The sequence below is a fragment of the Heloderma suspectum genome, chromosome 3 (genome assembly GCF_057233095.1).
Source record: "Heloderma suspectum isolate Gila_16-S chromosome 3, 16-S_ref, whole genome shotgun sequence".
Taxonomy (NCBI): domain Eukaryota; kingdom Metazoa; phylum Chordata; class Lepidosauria; order Squamata; family Helodermatidae; genus Heloderma; species Heloderma suspectum.
The window spans coordinates 218612582-218635014 of NC_139460.1; positions in this window are offsets into that span (position 1 = coordinate 218612582).

A 22433-nucleotide genomic window follows, 5' to 3' on the forward strand; every position below is an offset into this window, starting at 1 on the left:
ACACACCCAGCCTGAGGGGTGGCGGTGATCTTGCCATCCCTCTGGACTGCCCCTTCTGGGGGAGGTAGACCTTCCGGTGTCACCCCCTCCTGGTGCCGCACAACACCTGGGTGAGTGAGTAGGGTTGGTCTCCCAGGCAACCCTTATCCCCCCGCCGAGCCGCACAACCCATTCGGGGGGCCTCAGGTGTCACCTGTCACCATAAGGTGCCTCTGCATGCACACCATCCCTACTTTCCTGTTTTGCCCATCCTAGCTGCCACAGGAGTCACAAGCCTAGAGCTTGTGAAACTCCCCCCACCTGCGCAGAAGAATTTCCCGCAGGCCCCTTTGCAGATCGGACAGAAATATGTTATTCACTACATGAGACAGGCGGACACCGTCCTTCCTGTAACGCTCCCTCCATGTCCGCTGAATTCCCTCGCGGGTGGTGCATCCATCGCCTCATTCGCATAGGCCATAAGCCATTTCTCTGTGCACTTTCCGATGTGCCCTGCCACTGGCAACGTCATTCCATTCCTTCCCATTGATCCATGGGAGCAGTGAGGGCTGAAATAGGCTACTTCCAGCCAGGTATACCGGACCACCTGCATCTCAACCAAGGCCTGCTTGATCAGGTCCTTGCCTGGCTTACAGCCGAAGTCATTCCTCTCAATGTGCAGAACCTGGACCTGCAGAGGAAGACTAACAAACTTTGGTGGAACAGAGTGAGGAGTAAGGATGGCAGAGAATTTCTCCACGAATCTCAGGGAGGCCGAATGCCAATGCATTCGGCCCCCCGAAATTGGCGGTGAAATTCTCCGCCACCCCCCCGCCACCCCCCCGGGATGGGACTCACCTCCCTTGAATGTCCCTCTCGGTGGTGGGTCCCGGCAGCGGTTCGGCGGCGGTTTGGCAGGGGGGGGCGGTGGCCAGTCTTCCGACCGGCTGCCGCCGCCGCCATTACAAAGTGAATTAAAAAAAAAAAAAAACACCTGTGATAGGCTACGTAATGATTTACGTAGCCTATCACGGCTAGATTTCCAAAGTCAGCCGTGATAGGCTACGTAAATCGTTACGTAGCCTATCACGGGTGACTCTGAAGAAAAAAAAAAGCGCGTACGCAAATGGCGGCGCCCATGGGCGCCGCCATTTGCATTCCTTATTTGGGCCCGGGTAGTCTATGTAAAGATTTACGTAGACTACGGCGAAAATAAGGGCAACGCAAATAGTGTTGACCTTATTTTCGCCGTAGTCTACGTAAATCTTTACGTAGACTACCCGAGCCCAAATAAGGAACGCAAATGGCGGCGCCCATGGGCGCCGCCATTTGCGTACGCGCTTTTTTTTTTTCAAAGTCACCCATGATAGGCTATGTAATGATTTACGTAGCCTATCACGGCTGACTTTGGAAATCTAGCCGTGATAGGCTACGTAAATCATTACGTAGCCTATCACGGGTGTGTGTTGTTGTTTTTTTAATTCACTTTTGTATTTCGTGGCTGGGGAGACGGGGCGCTTCTCCCCGGCCTGAACTTCGGGGGGAGAACCGAAGCGCCTCCCCCCCACCGCGAAGCAAGCTGCGGGACCAGGTAAGTGACTTTCATACATCCCTAGTGAGGAGGGAACTCCCACCGTATGCCTCGTCTGTGAAGCCACTGGATCTTAATGTGACGGGGTGACAGAAGCTGAAGTCTGAAGATGACATACAAGCCCTTCGTGCAGCTCCAGACATCATAACATGCCCATGTAAGAGCACCCATTCCAGCGTACGACGAGTCTGCTGGTCTAAGGAATAAGCACATTGGGGCAAGCAAAGCAAGAATTGTGTCAGGAAGAAGCAGACGACTCGCGAACACAGGCCGGAACGCTGTGAAGCCCCATTTTCAAACTGCCATAACATGCCTGAGAGAAAAACCTCCAGCGGCTACCATGGAGACTGCTTCAATGTAACAACAGTGGGTTCTGAACTGCAACTTACCTAGGCCTAGAGGGGTAGAGCTAATGTAGAAACTGCCCAAATTGCCCTTATGTCAACAGTAAGCCATTGGAAGTAATAAAATGGAGGCCCCTCCTCAGACCCATGGCATTCCATAAAACCCATAAGGTCCCAATGGGGCATATAACCCATTGACTTGCGTTTGGCCATGGGCCACTGCTGTGCCCTTGCCGTACTGATCAGTTTGATCACCAAATGCGTAAGTGGGTTACACTGGGCCAGACCTGTACCTTGAACTATATCAAGGCCCTCCAGGACAAGTCGTACTTGGGAGCCCCTGAATCCTGAATTCCTGGGGGGGGGGGGTTGAAGAAGGCCGTTAAGGCTGCTGCGTGGAACAGGGAAACATCTTTCTGGAAAGCGCAAATGGAGGGCCATTACCCCCAGAGCCCGAAAGGTTTAACGGGGGAGAGAGGGTGGCTAAATTTACTAAAGCAGGCAACATCTGTGCTCAATCCTATATTGCCCGCCGAACCCTAAAATCTGACATGAAGTCAGTGAATCCCACCATTGTGGGCCGGAAGGCTAAATGGCCAGATAGTCTGTTGTTCCTTAAGGAGGTGCAAAATTGCGGCCAATGATCTATAGGTAAGGGCCATGAATCCTATCGCTGAAGCTTTGCCTATTGCGCAGCACACCCTACCTGCTCTGTCGCAGGCGCCTCCTGTACGGAGAGCCATGGAATGCAGGATGGCATGCCTGGCTTCAGTCTCCCAGTCTCCCATAGTACTGCAAGGATGGGATCTGGGAATGGAGCACCCACGGGGCTAAGGCCCGGAAGTCATTGATCTAATTTCATGACAAAGCATTGACAATTGGGTTTGCCTAACCCGGCATATGGTGGACCCAGAACCAGATGTTGTAACACTGACACTGGAGCACGAACACACTGACACATGACATGACCCTCCGATTTCAGGAGGACGGAGAGTGAATAACGTGGTCATGTTGTCATACCGAAGGGGGGGGTTACTGACTTGGCTATAAGGTCATCCAAAATGTGCTTGGAGGTGGCAGCCTCCACTCTACAGGCCACTACCCACAGCACGATCGGACCTTCCCTAAGAGTCTGAAACCCCCTGGGGTAGCGGCGGAACCACATGAATCCGCAGTCCAGCTTTTAGAAGCAGCTCAGGCCTCCGCAAGGAGGTGCCATTAAAGCCCTACCAAGTTGAAGCCATGCCCATGGATACGACGTGCGCCCAGCAGAAGTGACCCTGGTTCAATGGTGCGGAAGCCGCAGTCCTTGCACTGCCCAAACTGAGCCAGCGTGAGAAGGCATGGTCAGGGGCCTCTACCCTAACTGTGAAAAGAAGATGTCCTACAATATCTTGCATGGCCCCCCAAAGGAAAACCCTAGGAAGATGTATAACTGCTTGAAGCTGTGCTCAAAGGTCCTGAAAGTTGTCCTGAGGGAGGCGAGAATAACGCCTAGGGGTATCAGACTGGCTTCACCAAATGTTGATGTGGGAAACAGGCCCTCAGCCTTTGTGAGCTAAGGGACACTGAGGTAACAGGAAAGGGAAGCAATACTTGCGTTAGGTCAGAACATTGACCAACGTCTTTGGACTCCATGTAGCATATGCCCACCAGGGACCCGTGGCTGGATCCCAAACCAAGACAACTGCCACGTCTACGAGGTGTATTGCACTGAACACAGATGATCAGGGTTCTCGTGATTAACAGGCTGGCCCTCAGGGAAGAGAGGTTACAAATCAGGATAAACTCCCTAGAGGATTTCCTGGGCACCATTTTGAGAAGGGAGATCCCTAGAGTAGATAACGGGGTGTGGAAAAGGGGGGGGCTATAATCCTTCTGCCAGCACTGCCTTGTTAACTTCTCAGGAACCTGTTGACACCTGGTGAGGAGAAATGTGCTTACGAGGTAAGGATGGCATATGTTGACCTAGAAAAAGGGGGAGGGGTCCTAGAACCTAGCATAAAACCGTGTTCCAAGTTAAAACGTGTTCCCCCTGTTGAGGTAGCATCTTAAAGCCGGAGTAGCGGCACAACCTAACTGGGCATGGGCCCACCAGAGCTTCCTACTGCCTTGGCTTTTCCAAGGGGGGACCTACCATCCCCAGGCATTGGACAAGAGGTGGACGAGTACTGACTGCTACAAGGGAGCACTCATGACGGAAACAGCATGTGTTCTGGGAGTATGCGCCCTTGGGGCTGTATTCCCAGCACAGACAGCAGTGCTGAAGCAGCGGACCCGCCATAGGCCGAGGGCCAGTGCGGGAGACAGACTGGTGAATGTGACCACTGCCAGATCTGTCCCCGAACAGGCCAGGAAGGAGTCAAAATTGGCACGAAAGGTCCTGGTCCAACAGGTCCCTGCACAGAGAAGGGTCAATGGAGGCCCTCCTGCGAAAGGCCTCGACATAAGCCAGGCACACACCTCCTCAGGTGAAAGCCATTAGGAGAAGGAGTAGCCCTGGTGGCCTCACAACTTGCCAGATTAGCGTAGGGATCTGATATGCCACTGACGTGGATGCCCAAGCGGGTGGGGGCAGGGTGAGAGATCCTAAATTAATCCAGCAGAACCCTGTAAGATGCTGAGTTAAGCGGCTGGGGGTACTGTGGGGTGTGACTGACAGAGCTGCAGGCGGCCCGGGCGTCGTATAGGGAGATGACATTGGGAGGGACAGCCGCCCCAGGGAGGTAAGCTAAGGCAGCAACCCCACGGCCCTGCAGGTCGCCCATCTGGACAAGTGGGGCAAGGTGCAGTCATCTCACCCATATCCAGGGCAGCCACGTCCGGGTCCCCAGGAGCAAGGGAGACAATGCCGCTTGCAGTGCTCCTGACAGAGATGCCCCAGGAGGGCAGACCGTCCCAGCTGTGGTGTGTCACCTGGGCGAAACCACAAGGAAGGAGATGGAGGCTTCAACAGCATCCAGACGAGCTGCACCCAGTGTGGCTGTGCTCTGATCCTTGACTGGAAAATTGGATGTTGATGCTTGGGCACTCAGGGAAGAAGAGGTTGCAGAAGGGAGGAGCTCAACCGTGGGCAGTGAGCCATCCGGAAGAGCTAATGAAGAGGAAGTGGAGGCTTCAACAGCGTCCAGATGAGCTGAAATAGAAAGTAGTAGTGAGCATTGGGTCTACTGTCGTGTTTGCTTGGGCTGGACAGCCGAGGGTTTCTATGGCCTGGCCGGAGGAGGAGGACAGATCCCCAAGGAACACTCATTGGCTTCCAAATGGGCAAGAATTGATGCCAGTACCAGGTCTGCTTCCTCATCAGACTCAGAATCGGGCCTTGGCAGTGGTCTCTTGGGGAGGGAAGGCGGGCCCAATCCTTCCCTTTCTTTCTACCTTGGCCTTTCTTGGGGGGCATGGTGTAGAAGTGGGTTAAGCTGGGCACGGTGTTGGAGAGAAAGAGGCAAGGGCCCAGGTTCCCGGACCCAGTCCAACACTCCAACCAGCACCCCTAGAAGTAAATGCAGCAGGAGGTTACATACTGGGCTCCGAGGGCAACAGGCAACACACCCCAGGCCTTGAGATCCACAGACCCAAGATCAAGTTAAGGTGGAGAGTCCTGGATGGGAAGTGGGGAGCGCCTCCAGATAGGAGGGCCACACCCCGCGGCCAATAACGGCTAAAGAGGTGAGTGGCGCGGAGGGGGAGGGATTGTTGCCTGTTGCAAGAACCGGCTCCCAAAAGGCATGGGAAGGGCCTGCGGCCATGGGAGCCGGGCCTGAACACGGGCGCTGCCTTTCCCTCCCTCCCTCCCTCCCTTTCTTTCTTTCTTTAAATAATTATTTTTAATCTATTTATTTATTTATTTTAAATCTATTTATTAATTTATTTATTTTTTGAGTGTGTGTGTTTTGCTTTGTCTTGGGGGGTGCACACGCCGCCGCCGCCGCGAGCGCTCTGCGCTCCCGGGAAGCAGCGAGGGCTGGCGAATCGGGGGGGTGGGCACACTGCCATTGTAAGTACCGGCGGCCTCACAGGCAGGAAAACGCCGGCAGCAACCGCCGCTGCCGCTGAGCGTGCGCCGCCACTACCTAGGCCAGCGCTCCCGCCGGCGCGGCAATCCGCGGCCCAGAGGGGCAGTGCACCAGCACGCGCGCCCTGCCACGAGCGAGGCAATCCCCGGGCCGCGGCAGCGTAGGCACACCGTGACCGCCGGAGGAGGCGGTGCAACGGGGGGGCAGGTCCGCCGCCGTAACCACCGCCGCCCCCGCAGGGGAGGACGACACAAGCGCCGCTCACAGATGCATGCCGCCAGCACGGTCCGCCAGCACCCCGGGGGCGCTGCAGCATTCGCACGCCGCGACCACCGAAGGAGGAGGTGGAACAAGGGGGTGGGCACGCCCCTGCCATAAATGCTGGCGTCCCTGCAGGGGAGCGGGACAGAGGCGCCGCACCTGGGAGCGACAGCAACCCCGGGGGTGCGGCAGCGGCGGCATGCCACGACCACCAGAGGAGGAGGTAGACAAGGAGGGCGGGCGCACCACAGCCGCAAGCGCCGGCGCCCCTGGAGGGGAGCAGGACAAGAGGTGCCACTCCCAGGCACACGCCGCCAGCACAGCCGCCTGGCCTCCCACCGACATGGCAAGAGGCGGCCGAGGAGGGGGCGGCGCCCGAGCACGAGCGCCCCAGCCCCACGCGCCAGGAAACCCCGAGCCGGGTAGGCGCGCTGAGCCAACGGCGGGAAGACAAAGGGGGGCGGGCGAGCTACCGCTGCAAGCCCCGGGGCCCACAGGACCGCAAACTGCCGGCGGCGCAGGCGCTGCACCCCAGCACTTGTTGCCACCAACACCAGTGCCCCTGCCATCAGGGCAGGCGCCAGGGAATGAGGCAGCCGCACTGGAGCGCGAGCGCCCCGCCGCGAGCACCGGCAATGCTGGAGCCGAGGCAAGCATCGACGTGAAGCGGTTTAGGCGCGCTGATTGCACGCGGAGTCCAGGAGGCTGGAACAACGACAAAGCCTATCTCTAGCAGGCAGGTGTCCTTCATTCATTTCAAGGCAGAGCTGTCGTTCTCTCCAGCTGCGTTGACCCAGACAGCTGAGATTGGGAGGGGGGCTGAGTTTAAGGCAGCTCAGCCTGCCCCTCCTTGCATGGTGGTGCCACTGGGGTGCACCAATCAGAGGCCCCTACGTCTTGTCACCCCACCCGCCCGCAATGCCCCCCCCCTTTCAGCCAGACAAGCTGGTGCCGGAGTTAGGGCATATGCCAAGGGAAGAAAAGATAGTTGAGCAATTAGATAATTAGATCTATATATATGATTTTGAACTGACAACAATGATTCCCATGTACCAGCCAACTGACCGCTGCTGGGAAGCTTTCTAAAAGAAAATGTCCAATGTCTCAAAATTAGCTTATGGTTAAATTAGCAAATAGCCTTAACAATATCATATAGATAGGGATGGCGGAGAATTTCTCCTCGAATCTTCAGGGGGCCGAGCGCCAACGCATTCGGCCCCCCGAAATCGGCGGTGAAATTCTCTGCCACCCCTTCGCCACCCCCCCGCCACCCCCGGGATGGGACTTACCGTAGCCGAATGTCCCTCCCGGCGGCGGGTCCCGGAGGCAGTTTGGCGGGCTTTCGGCAGGGGCGGGGGCAGCAGCTGGTCTTTCGACCGGCTGCCGCCGCCGCCACCATTACAGCTGAAGTAAAAAACAACAACAACCCCCTGATAGGCTACGTAACGATTAACATAGCCTATCACGGCTAGATCTCCAAAGTCAGCCGTGATAGGCTACGTAAATCGTCACGTAGCCTATCACTGGGGCATTTTTTTTTTTACTTTCGTAGTTCGCGGCCGGGGAGACAGGGCGCTTCTCTGCGGCCTGAATTTCGGCCGGGCGAGGTGGGAAGCCTCCCCCCCCGGCCTGAATTTCGGCCAGGTGAGGCGGGATGGCTCCCCCCCCTTGCCTGAACTTTGGGGGGAGAAGCGAAGTGCCTCCCCCCCACCACGAAGCACCCCTGCGAAAAGGTAAGTGACTTTCGTACATCCCTACATATAGAAAAGGGCTTCCATCATATGCACACTTCCATGGGAGAAAGCCCTATTCTCCTCACTGGGAGCAGAGTTGGGTCTGAATTTGGAATTGGACTAGGGGGGAAATTAGCAATTTTAAAATCATTACTTGGGAAAATAGAACCATTTGCCAAACCCATTTCTGAATCGGAGTTCACCCATCATTAGTGGGAGGCTATTGTGGGTACTAGTTGGAGTAGTGTTGGAGTACTAGTGTTGGAGCCAATATGGGCACTCACATAGACATTTTCACATTACATTGTGCATGGATTTATTTATTTTTTCTTAAACCTGGATTGCCCAATCTCCATGTAAGAAAAAAGGAAAGTAATGGTCTCAGGTAGGGATGGATGAAAGGGACTTACCTGGTCCCGCAGCTTGCTTCGCGGTGGGGGGGAGGTGCTTCGGTTCTCCCCCCGAAGTTCAGGTGAGGGGGGGAGGTGCCCCATCCCTCGACGCTGAAATACAGGCTGGGGAGGAGCGCCCCGTCTACCCGGCCGCAAAAAAAAAGTAAAGTAAAAAACAACAACACACACCCGTGATAGGCTACATAACGATTTACGTAGCCTATCATGGCTAAATTTCCAAAGTCAGCCATGATAGGCTACATAAATTGTCACGTAGCCTCTCATGGCTGACTTTGGGGGGAAAAAAAGCGCGTACGCAAATGGCATATGTGCTTTTTTTTTTCAAAGTCACCCGTGATAGGCTACGTGACGATTTACGTAGCCTATCACGGCTGACTTTGGAAATCTAGCCGTGATAGGCTACGTAAATCGTCACGTAGCCTATCACAGGTGTGTGTCTTTGTTTTTTTTACTTTCCTTTTTTATTTTGCAATGGTGGCGGCGGCAGCCAGTCAGAAGACCGGCCACCACCGCCGCCCCCGCCGAAACGCAGCCGGGACCCGCTGTCGAGAGGGACATTCACACGAGGTAAGTCCCATCCCGGGGGGGGGCGGGGGGCCGGCGGAGAATTTCACCACCAATTTCGGGGGGCCGAATGTGTTGGCATTCGTCCTCCCAGAGATTCGTGGAGAAATTCTCCGCCATCCCTAGTCTCAGGTCACCCCCAAGTAGGGATGCAGAGAAATTCGCAACAGATTGAAATGAGTCTGTATTTCTATGAATCTGACCTGAAGATTCTGCTGTCAAGTGGCTTTTTCTGAATAACATGGATTCCACAGACTTGTGGACTGGTTTTATATGCGAGGGGGGGGGAGATTTGCACAAATGCACACTTGTACTAATGCGCAGTAATGCTAATGTGCATTGGCAAACAAAAATGAAATTCTCGGACAGCTGTAAAAAAAATCCAATTCCTACAATGAGTGGACATTGGAACGAAAGGTGCCAATCTGCAAAACACAGATGCAATGGATTTAAGAAAATCCATACATCCCTACTTCCTATAGTCCTGCTCTGCCTTACACATTGACATATTCATGATAATCTCAGTTTTCACTCTTCACTTTCATGTTACTTCTCCAGAAGGGATTAGTTTAAGGCAGCAATCCTAAACCCACTTACCTAGGAGTAAGCCCTATTGAACTCAGTGGGACTTACTTCTGAGTAGACATGCATAAGATTGCACTGTAAATCTCATTGACTTGTAGGATAAGATCAACAGATCTGTACAACTTGGTCTAAACTTGAGTTTTCACCCATCGACCTACTAGTGGAAACTTTCAAAACTTGTTTTGGTTTTGTTCCTCAACCTACACTAGCATAAATGATGCTTGCACAAGGTGAATGTAATCATATTAATGGGGAGAAGATGTGTGATTTAGCTTTTAGCAGATATGAAAGGCAACCTTAATCACAAGAAAGGTGTTGAAAGAGCATCTGTCAAACATCTGCATACGATTTTTTTTTAAGCAGTTAAAAATACACAGAATAATAACTTGGTAGAATCCTGTCACTTGAAGTTCCACTGTCAAACGTAGGCATTTGCATCAGATCAATGCGTCTTGAGATCTGCCATCTGGTGCATTTGCTAAAACAGCATAGGATAATTAAAGCTCATCCTTACCAAATGTGACATGTGCTGGGACAGGGCTCTAAACTTCTGCTTTCTTACAGATTTGCAAAACAAATGAGGGAAATTTTGAACCTTTTGATACATAGATGTTGCTGAAAGCAACTTCAAAGCAGGTTTGTTTGACAAGAAGGTGTTGAAATGAAGTGGGGAGACGGGGACCAACAGAGCATAAACAAAAAATGGCTCCAAGTTCAAAATGCTTGCAGAATAATCTAAAGGCTCATTAGCTTACAAACTCTTACGCATACATTGCTCCACTGAAATATGGTAATTCGATCTAAATGACTAGAGGATTGGATAGGGATGTACGAAAGTCACTTACCTTTCACGAAATTTGATTCGCGGTGGGGGGGAGGCGCTCTGTCCCTCCCCCCAAAATTCTGGCCGGGGGGGAGGCACCCCGTCCCTCCCACCGCTAATCCTGGCCGGCCAGGTCTGCAAATGGCGGCAGCCATAGCTGCTGCCATTTGCGTCCCTGCAGTCAGCCGTGATAGGCTACGTAAATGTTTATGTAGCCTATCATGGCTGAGTAAAAAAAACCCAAAAAAACTGCACTACACTATTTGCGTTCCCCTTATTTTCGCCGTAGTCTACAGAAATGTTTACGTAGACTAGATGTGCCAAAATAAGGAATGCAAATGGCGGTTCCCATGGGCGCTGCCATTTGCGTACGCGTGGGTTTTTTTTTTACTCAGCCGTGATAAGCTATGTAAAGATTTACATAGCCTATCACATTTTTTGGTGGTTTTTTTTGTTTTTTTACTGGAAATGGCGGCGGCGGCTGCTGGTCAGAAGACTGGCCGCCACAGCCGCCGCTGCCGCCCCGCCACCAGGGAGATTTGCCCAAGGTAAGTCCCGTCCCGGGGGGTGGGAGGGCAGACCGTTTCACCACCGATTTCGGGGGGCCGAATGCGCTGGCATTCAGCCTCCCCAAGATTTGTGGCAAAATTCTCTGACATCCCTATTTTTATCTCCTTTTCCCCTCCATCTGCTGCTGTCTTGCCCTGCCCTATTTCTCTCTCCCTGTATTATGTTGGTATAGAAATCTGCACTGCATCACAGGGAGGGAGGGAGCTTGTGGCTATGAAGTGTGTGCATGCATACATGTTAACCTCATGTGGGTCGAAAATCTCATTGTTTCAACAAGAAGACTTAAAAAGCAGAGTCCATGAAACTAGAATTTCCCAGCAAATGTGACACTATCGAATATGGACACAGACTTAGAATGGATTGGGATTATGCTTCCCAATAAGGAAAGTAATTGTTCCTCCTAAAGTGTTAATTAGCATACCTGGAAAGTCAGCATCTCATCATCAGTGACTGCATTCTAAACAGGGCACTGTTCTTATCCGGTGTATATTTGGCACTGCATAGAAATGTGGCAGACTTCATGTCACTTTAACTCAGTCATGGGGAACCACTGGTGAACATAACTTATCTGGTCTGTGAGGCTCCCTAATCCACCCATGAGACTGTTCCTCATGATAATGTCCCAAACTACATCCCCTTCCCTTCCCACACCATGCCCTGAGAGAGCTTCACCCGACATTCATCTTCCCTGCTCAGTAGGGATGTTGGAGAATTCCGCCACAGACTCCAGTGAGGCTGGGTTCTTTAGAATTCCCCCCCCCAGAGTCCGTAGAGGAATGGGGCACCCCACCACCACCCTGCCGAATCCCTCTGGGACAGAGCCTACCTGGTGGCAGAGGTGGCTCTGGCGGCGGCTCTGGCAGCGGCGGCTCCAGGTCGTCTTCCGGCCGCTGCCGGGCTGTGGCTGCAAATGGCAGCCACTATGCCAGCTGCCATTTGTGTCCCTGCCAAGCCGTGATAGGCTACGTAAATATCTATGTACCCTATCACGGCAAAAGGCAGAGACGCAAATGGCGGCCGCTACGCCATTTGCGTCCCTACGTTTTGCCGTGGTAGGCTACGTAGATACTTAGGTAGCCTATCACAACTTGGCAGGGAGGCAAATGGCATAGCGGCTGCCATTTGCATCCCTGCAGAGGCCGTGATAGGCTACGTATATATTTATGTAGCCTATCATGGCAAAAGGCAGGGGCGCAAATGGTGAGAGCGGCTGCCATTTGCGTTCCTGCCTTTTGCCATGATAGGCTACATAAATATATATGTAGCCTATCACGGCCTCCACAGGGACGCAAATGGCTGCTGCTACAGTGGCCGCCATTTGCGGCCAGCACAGCCCAGCAGCTGATGGAAGTCCAGCTGTGGGCGGCCCTGGCCGGCGGCTCTGTGGAGTCGCCACAGAGCAGAGCTGGCCGAGCAGGATTCCGGGGGGAGGGAGGGATCGCCTCCCCCCCTCCATGGATGCCCATCAGCGGAGCAAGGTAAGGGATTCATACATCCCTACTGCTCAGGGAAGATTCAAGGAGCGGCTATGTATGTGTGTGAGAGTGACTTCCAGGGGTTGTGGCTCAGTGGCAGAGCACCTGCTTGGCATGCAGAAGGTCCCAGATTCAGTCCCTGACACCTCCAAGTAGGGCTTGGAAAGACCCTGCCTGAAACCCTGGACGGCAGCTGCCGGTCAGTGTCGACAATACTGGGCTAGATGGGCCAAAGGTCTGTCACGGTATAAGGCAGCTTCCTATGTTCCTAACACTAAGTCTACCGCATTTCTATGCATTTCTAACACTTTACATTTTGTGGCTTTTTAGTTAGTGTTTACAACCTTTTTCTCTATACTTATCTGTGTGAGTGTGTGTGTGTGTGTGTGAGAGAGAGAGAGAGAGAGAGAGAGAGGGAGGGAGGTACTGATTATGGGTAGGATCCAGCAGGTCCCTACCGCTAGTGGTTTGCACGACCAGTTCCCGGAGCACAAGCAGCTGGCCCTGGTGGTGGCAGCCCATGCAGCCCCTACCACCAGTATTGGCAACATAGCACTTCCGGAGGCAATCCTCCAAATGACCGGAAATGCAAGTTTCTGGAAGACACAGGTGGCGCCTTCCACAAATTTCCATTTCTGGTCATTGGGGGCTTGCCCCCGGAAGCACTATCTCACCACTGTTGGCAGTAGGGGCTGCACACACAAGGCCAGCCCGTGTGCTCCAGGAACCGGCAGTAATCACCGCTAGTGATAAGGCACCATTGGATCCTTCCTAATATATGCCATCTGCCTACTGAGAATGCTTCATTTATCTAGCAATTAGGGCTCTAATGCATGTAAGCTTATGCCACAATAAAAATAAAAATGGTCCTTAAAATGTCACAGGACAACGATGTTTTGAGGTAAAAAACAAAACAAAAAACCTCCACCCCATTTATGCTTCCAATTTATGCCATTTGTGCCTCTGATATTACATATATCAAACTTTCCCAGCCTGAATTTGTACATATTTGAATATACACGTTTTTAATTACCTTGGTTTTTTCTCAGGAAAATGGCAGGAGCTCACAGATGGGATCCAGGGTGAGTGCAGGTGGCTCGATGAGCTCGTGGGGGCTCGAGCCTGGGTCTGGGGGGCTTGGGCGGGGGAAATGTTTCAGCGGGCACCCGCCGATACTGGGTGGGTGTGGGTTCGTCCATCTCTACTTTGAAATGAGCCACAGAAAACTCAGATATATTTATTAATATATTTAACAAGAACTGTATTTATTTCATGAATACATTTGATGAACGAAACAATGGAAATCTAATAGCAAATTTACTGCAAAAAACAAAAACAAGTTTTCAACTAAGTGATATAATAATAAAAATATAAAGATGTTTTACATGCTAATATAAATGTTTTGCATGTCAACAGTTTAATGTGGGTGATATCAGTAGTACCTTGATACCAGTACAATACAGGTGGACCATTGTTGCTGAAAAACTTAAAATCTAATTTCTAATTCTCACTAAAATATTAATCTAATTTTCACTAAAATGGTAATCTACATTGCAGGTGGAGGGCTCACGTGGTTGAAGACAAAAAAAAATTAAATTTAAAACTCTGCAAATAAAAAGTGAAGGTGTCAGGGAGTAGGCTAGGTTAGAACTTTTCCCTGACATCTAGATTACTGTATAAACATATTTGTGTGGAATGAACAATCATTTACCATGAATTTCCCTGGCTGGGTAGACATATGTTATCACCAAGATAGGCTGTATTCAGACAGAATATTCAGCACATGAACTTAGCATAGATGGAAAATCACTTTCAAACATCATATTGAAAACCAGGCCATAGCAATCTTAAATATATATTTTTTCCTTTAATGCAAGGCAGAAAAGTTATTTTATTCTTATTTAAAAGAAAAAGTAACACTTTCACTATTTCAAAAATTGTTAAACTGCACAATTTAGAACAAATAATTGAACATCTTGTCCCAGGCTCCAGAAGCTCATGGATCAGAAACCAAATCAAGTGTTGCCATTTTCTTGAAGAACTGTAGAGAATTAAGGGGGAGCTCTGTTGAAAACGCTGCTTGAAGATCACTAATTTAACAAAATGGAAACACAAATGTTCCTCCTAAGCAGATGGCATTTAAGGGGTGGGAGGAAGGATCGAGCAGAGTTTAATATAATGTGTGTAATTTTGTGAAGTTAATATCTTGGGATTCATGGAACAGCTACCTAATTTTTAATCTATTGACTTCCTTCTGAAATATTACTGGAACTATTCAGTGCCACTTCCTCTTCTCCCAAAAGAGCTGTTTGGAAAGATTCAATTTCTCAAAAAGGGGAGGGAGTTATATGCACCCAGCCCATACTGCTGAGTCAACACTCTGTTGGATCCAAGCGAAATCTAAAAATACACAACTACATCAATATGAAAATCCATAATGTCCTAATAGTATTTCCAGTGTATCCCAAACTAATTCCCTTCTCCATTTCTTAGCTTACAGTTAGTTACTAAAAGCTCACTTTTAAAAAAGAACACCTTTTCGGCATTAACTGTAGAGGCTCTGATGTGTCTTCAGAGGAGAGAATTCTATAAGAGCATCTCCACAAAATGTCTCTGTATGGACACATACTTTTTGTCACGCAGAATGGTCATGCATGACGGTTCAGACCACACTGTCAGGTGATCTTCAAAGGCGCAGTCATCAAAGGGAAGGAGTTGATCTCTTGTCAACCAACAGTGAGGGGGTGAAACCCTCTGACTACCAATTCCCTGTGATAAAAGGCACAGCAAAAGGTCTGTGGGATGACAACGCTGACTTGTACTGAGTCAGACCATCGGACCATGTAGCCCAGTACTGCTGTCACTGACTGAGAATGGCTCTCCAGGGTTTCATGCAGGGATTTTTCCAGCCCTGACTAGATGCCAGGGTTTGAAACTGGGACCTTCTTCTCTACCACTAGGCCGTGGCCCCTCCCCTAAATGGTCCATTTCATACTCTAAATGTGCTCAGAGAACATTGGTTACTGGGTGGATTAAAATATGATAAATAAATAAATAAAATTTAGCCCCCTAAATGGTCCATTTAGTTCAGCATTGTCTATTCTGACTGGCAGTGGCTTTTTCTAGGGTCCCAGACAGAGGTTTTTCACAGCCCTGCTTACCTGGCCTCCTTCTGTCATAGGTTGAAACAGAGACCTTCTGCATGCAAACCATATGCTCTAGCACAGAACTGCGACTCCTCCCTTAAGGATCAGCTTCCCTGTTAAAGGTAAGGATGGCAGAGAATTCTGCCACAGATCTTGGGGAGGCCGAATGCCAGTGCATCCGGCCCCCCGAAATCTGTGGTGGAACGGCCTGCCCCCCGCCCCCCCGTGGATCCCCCCGGGATGAGACTTACCTGGGGCGGATCTTCTGGGCAGCGGCAGCTCTGGCGGCGGCTCTGGCGGCAGCTGGTCTTCCGACCGGCTGCCATCACCGCCATTTGCAGGTTTTTGTTTTGTTTTTTACACCCATGTGATAGGCTACATAAGTTTTTACGTAGCCTAAAACGTCTGGGTAAAAAAAAAAAAAAAAAAAGGCGTATGCAAATGGCAGTGGCTATGGCCGCCGCCATTTGCGTACGCCTTTTTTTTAAAAAAAACCAGACGTTTTAGGCTACGTAAAACATACGTAGCCTAAAACGACTAGGTTAAAAAAAAAAAAAAGACGTATGCAAATGGCGGCGGCTACGGCTGCCGCCATTTGCGTTCCTTATTTTGGGCTGTCTTTGTCTATGTAAATAATTATATAGACTAAGACGGCTAAAATAAGGGAAACTCAAATAGCGTCCACTATGCTATTTGCGTTCCCCTTATTTTCACCATCTTAGTCTACGTAAATATTTACATAGATTAAGACGTCAAAAATAAGGAATGCAAATGGCAGCGGCCGTAGCCGCCGCCATTTGCGTACGTGGGTTGTTGTTTTTTTCCCCCAGAGCCCTCCGCGGCCGGAAATCCGGCTGCAGACGGCTCTGGCCTGGCTGGGCCTGGCCGGCTGCTGAGCCAGCCAAGGAGGATTCCAGGGGGGGAGGAACGGAGCGCCTCCCCGCCATCCAGGATTCCAGGGGGAGGGACGGAGCGCCTCCCCCCCCATCCAGGATTCTGGGGGGAGGGTCGGAGCACCTCCCGCCCCACCATCAGCATAATCCGCGAACAGGTAAATGATTTTCGTACATCCCTAGTTAAAGGAGGCTTAAAAAGAGCAGGGACAGGATTCATGTTTATAAGATCACGAACAGCATTGACAGAGTGGATGAAGGAAAATAATTCATTGCCTATCGGAATAAGAAAACTAGGGGTCATCTCCTGCAATGGACAGGCAGCAGGTTAAAAGCATTGTAATGACCTACAACCAATGTATTTAATTTTTTTATTCCGTTATTTTTTGTTCTCATGTATAGGGGTGTGTGTCCCCACATCACTAGAAATTGAAACAGCTCTAGCACGAAGTGTTGAGTTTGAGTTGAGTTTGAGTTGGTGCAAACTCAAGCAGGCTGGCTCAGTAGCTTCTGACTCACTCTGGGGGATAGTTTTTTGTAATCTCACAGGGTTACAAAACTCTCTATAAAAGGAAATTGGCAGGCAACAGGGAGAGAGGCTGCTGTTTTGTGACTGACAGCTGTATCATCCAACTAGGGAATTATGTTCCCAGGGGTCTCCAATAGGGATGGGCGAACTCACCCCCATCTGCTGTGTAGGCCACTTGCTGCTGGCTGCTTGCCCCTGCTTGCCCCATGCAGCAAGTCGCCAGGCAACCTGCCAGCAAGCTGAGCTGGCAGTAATCCACTGACCTCGAGCCCCCAACTGGACTCTGCCGCCATCCCTCGTCTCCAATCACAGTGCTTTTGGAGATAATGTAGAGTTCAGCTGTCCAACATGGTGATGATGTAGAGTTCAGCCGTCCAACATGGTACCCATGGGAACCAAGGTGCCCACCAACACCTATTTGTGCCGGCCAGGCTCCCTGCCTCTCCTGATTTTTATTTCTCAAGATTTTTTTATTCACTGTTTTTCACTATCAGGCTGACATACAGCAAAGCAAAGTGCTGACCACCAGCACCATCTTTCTTTAGGTTCATAAGGGTGGTTTTGTGTTTTGGAGCTCAGACGCCAGTTCTGCCTTGTACTTAGGTTCTTGGGCATGTCACTTTTCTCCAGTTGGCTTTCTGGAAAATGGGTGTTTTGTGACTGGCCACACCCATTTCAAAATTCCGGACATGCCCACCAATCCAAAAAGGTTGGGGACTCCTGGTGTAGAAGGAACTTATCAGAAGCTGTGTCAGTGAATCACTGCTTTTTGTACCCATGCCTGAGGCAGCAGCAGCAGGGCTGAGGGCTTCAAAGAGTAACTTTAAAAACACCACTAGCTGTGAGATTTGGTGTCCCAAAGTTGTCTGTTCGGTAGATGGCAGGCACCAACTCCAGAACGAGGTACATGGAGTTCCACCAATTCCCTGATTCAAGCTCCCCTAGAAATGTCTACCTGGCTGCCAATATAGGGATCTTCCTGTGAATTTTTAGTTTATTTCTTTAAAATATTTCTATACTGCCTGTCATAGAAAACATATCCAGGTGGTGAACAGCAACCAAATCATAATATAAATACACAAATATAAATATACAATAGTACTAAAACACACTAAAATTTAACCAATGCCATCAAGAAAAAACAAACAAAATAAAAATAAAAATGTCAGGTGTCACAAATCATCAAATGCCAAGGCAAATAAGAAGTTAACATGTACTTGAACTGAATCAGAGTTGCTGCATGTTCTATTTTTGGAGGAGAGTAATTCCAGAGACTGGGCACCACCACAAAAAAGGCCCCATTCCTCATTGTTGCCCGATGAACATCTCCAGGATGTGGCATAAGCCTCTGATAATTGCCAGGATTGACTCTGGGCTCAGAGAGATAGTTAGCAGCTCAGATTTAGAAGAGGAGCAGCCAGAAGTGGGGGAGGTTTTTTCACAGGCCAGTTCAGATATGGATAGGCGTGCTTCTCAGGTTACCAACTCCCAGATGGCCAGGCACGAAGCTTCCCCCTCACCTCCCTCTGTGAGAAGCAGCGAGCAGGAGGAGGAGAGGCTTGAGGACTGTGACCTAAGAGATGCCAGGTGGCAATACAGAGCTAAGAGGGAAGCGTCAGGGGTGTAGCTTAGATGGTCAAACCAGTTAGCAATGCATGAGAGGTTATGCAGGGAAGCAGCACGCGAGGGGTGGGACCTCCATCTGGGACCTCCCTCCCTAAGTTAGCCTAGCCAGATAGCCTCCCTTTCAAACTGCAGGCAACTTTAGGTGATCCCATTTGAATCACCTGGAGGCATTCCTTTGTAGCCAGAGAGTCTTCGAGGATTTGCATCTGTAATGAACCTGTGAATAATGAATTAAAGGAAAAAGCTTAAGGGAAGAGGGGGCCAAGGGAATTGTGACAATAATGGTTGCAGTGGCTGGGCAGCTCTCTGGAGGAGGTGGTGTTCTCTCACATATCTCAGTCCATGGTTATCTGGGGACTGGTCTGCTAGCAACGTATAATGGGGGCAGGGGAATCTCCAGGCAGCCAGGTAGGGTAGCTGAGTAAGGCAAGGGAGGGGGAAGAGCTGATCTTGCCACTTCCACTGCCTCCTCTCTCCATGCTTAATGTAAAGCCACACCCATTTAAATCTCCCAAAGCTTCTCCTGAAACCTTGGATATCACCGTCATCATCCATGCAAATTCAAATAGTGAATGGAGACATCATATTTTAGTTGCATATTAAACAGCATACATATGCATATATTAATTAAGGCAGTTTTGATCATTTGCTATTTTTTTCATGTAGAATGCAGATTGATAACTGGCAGTCCTGAGGCCAAGTAAAACCCCAGGAAGGCTACAGGTTGTGTCTGCTGTAGCAGAAATATCAACATGTTGGTGGTATATACAGTATTTTATAGCCACCTTGAATGTAGACTATGCATGACTAAGGAGCTGAATTGTCCTGATTCTACTGTCCTTTATTACTGAACATATATTGAAACAATTCTTACCTATTCCCTAATTTTCCTTTGAATTAAATCTTTGAACTTCCCCTGTTGATGACATTGATTAACTATGCTAACTGGATTTTTAAAATGCAGGTTCCCTCTCTGAGTCAGAGATTACACATTTGGTAATTTCCCATGGTTTGGTTCAACTTCAAAATTATACATAGAGGCAATAGCCACCATTAATTTTGACTACCGGTTTTGCTGGACCAAGGCTGCTGACATTTTGTCTGATAGAAAGACTGAGTTAATTGTAGGGATGGCACAGGAGTCCAAAGAGGAGGTGGAGTCTGATGGACTTCCCCCTGTCCGGCCTCCTGGAACCCACTCGCCGAGCTCAGGAACACTCATGAACCCAGCCACCAAGCACCCTGGAGCTTGGTGAGCAGCTGAGAGTGCTGAGCACCCCAGCGCACTCACCTTGGCCTCCCTGGGAGGAGGCCAGGGTGAGAGCGCTGGGGGATGCACCATGCTGAGGACTCTAACAGTCAAGCCCTGTGCACATAAAGCACAAGCGCTTGACTACCGGAGTCTTTGGCACAGAGAGGAGGGTTGGCTCAGGCTGCTCTCTAGGGATGTACAAAAGTCACTTACCTTTTCGACGAGGTGATTCACAGTGGGGGGAGGCGCTCCGCACCTCCCCCCGAAATCCTTCTCTGGACGGCTCTGCTCTGCAGAGATTCCGTGGAGCCGCCGGCCAGGGCCGCCTGCAGCCGGAAATCCAGCCACTGGGCAATTTCCTTCCGGAAGAAAAAAAACAAAACGGCATACGCAAATGGCGGCGGCTACAGTAGCCGCCATTTGCGTTCCCTATTTTTCACCGATTTATCTTACGTAAATATTTACATAAGATAAAATGGCGAAAAAAAGGGGAACGCAAATAGCGTAAATATTTACATAGGCTAGAACGGTGGAAAAATAAAGGAACGCAAATTGCGCCCTGTATGCTATTTGCGTTCCCATTTTTTTGGCTGTTTTATCTTATGTAAATATTTACGTAAGATAAATCGGTGAAAAATAGGGAGCGCAAATGGCGGCCACCGTAGCCGCCACCATTTGCGTACACCGTTTTTTTTAATTATTATTGGTTTGCTGTGATAGGCTACGTAAATACTTACATAGCCTACCACGGCAAAGACCAGGACAACAATGGCGGCTGCAGCAGCTGGTCGAAAGACCAGCCGCTGCTGCCGCTGGACCCACTGCTGTAGCCACCACCGTCTGAAACATCCGCCCCAGGTAAGTCTCATCCCAGGGGGAATCCACGGGGGGGGCAAGCTGTTCCGCCATGGATTTTGGGGGGCCGAATGCCAGTGCATTCGGCCCCACTGAAATCTGTGGCGGAATTCTCCGCCATCCCTACTGCTCTCATGGCTCGGCAGGTGAGGTGAGCATGGAGGCTCGCTGAGCAGGTCCTGGCCACACAAGTGGGGAGGGGTGGCTTGTTGAGCTCCGCTGTGCCCCGGACAGAGATTGGTCCATCCATCGCGAGTTAATTGTAGCCCACACTTCCTCCAAGGAACTCAGGACTGTTTCAGAAAGACTGCAGAGTAATCAAAAACATGTTTACTACGAAGTAAACACACACACTGTGTTAACGGGACTTGCTCCCTAGTAAGTGTTTAGGATAGGGATGAGCGAACTCATTGGAGTCTGGGTCATGCGCTGCTTGCCAAACCTCTGCTGGCTGGCTGGCTGCCCCTGTTCATTGCACCACACACTGAGCTGGGTGGTCCACAAGTGCCTGGCGACCAGCGCCTGGCTGCCTGCTTTGTCACCAAGCTGTCATCTTGCAGAAAAATGGCAGCTTGTCCTTTTTCGTAAATGTCCATCTGTGCAAATTGTGGCCGGAAAGGGTCCATTTCTGCAAGAGTACAAGCCAAGCCAGGGAAGTGGGGGGGGGGGGTTGTGGACTGGTACGGGAAGGCTGAGCTGGCAACTTCTCACTGGGCTTCGGGTGCCAGCCAGAAGCCCATGACATCACTTGTTTAGGATTGCAGCCTTAGCCTTACAGCAACCACATAGGTTAGGCAGAGTCAGAATAAGTGGTCTGTATTTCAGTTTCATGGCTGAAGAGGGGATCTGAATATGGGTTTCCAACATATAAAGCCAACACTGTATGTACTTCATCTCTATCCAAGAACCCTAATCTGAGACTGGGGAGGGGTTTACACATTTGAAAACACTCACTGAAGCATTGGTGGTGGCCAGTGGTATAGTGGTAAAGTTTGAGGTGCAGGCACTCATCATGACCGTTCCCATGGCCACACCCTCAAGGAAAGTCTGAAATTGCAGGGAGCTGTGTTGATCCATATCATCACAGCAGTTTTAGCACTTTTCATCTTTACTTAGGGAAGGATGTCCCCCCCATCCAGGTTCTTAGGGCACCTGTTCAGCCCCTGCCCCTGCTTGTGTGTCCGCAGATCCAAGCCTGCCCCCCCAAGCTTGCTGAGCTGCCCACCCCCACCCTCACCCGGGCCTCATCCAGATTGCTGAGCTGCCCATTCCAAATAGTGATCGTGAATATGCACACATTGAGCTATATGCAAAATGACACCGTGAATCACCCAGATACGCAAGATTACAAGTGTAAATGGGCTATTTCCACCTGTAGTCTTGCGTATATGGGCGATTCATGGCACCATTTTGCATATAGGTCTATATGTGCGTATTCATGATTGCCATGTTTTTTCATAAAATGGCAATTGCAACACCAGAGGACAGGACCCGGGTGAGTGCAGGCAGCTTGGCGAGTGCAGCAGGGGGTCGAATGGAAGCAGGGGCTCAGCGGGAATGGCTCAGCGGTACGGAGGGGGGAGTCCACTGGACTCCAGGACTGAATCAGGCACCCGTGCCATTCCTATCTTTACTGGAATCAGGTCGTTTGTAAAGCTAATGGGTTTTGATTGCCCATTCAAGACTTGTTGTTGTTCAGTCGTTAAGTCGTGTCCGACTCTTCATGACCCCATGGACCATAGCACACCAGGCCTTCCTGTCCTCCGCTCTCTCCTGGA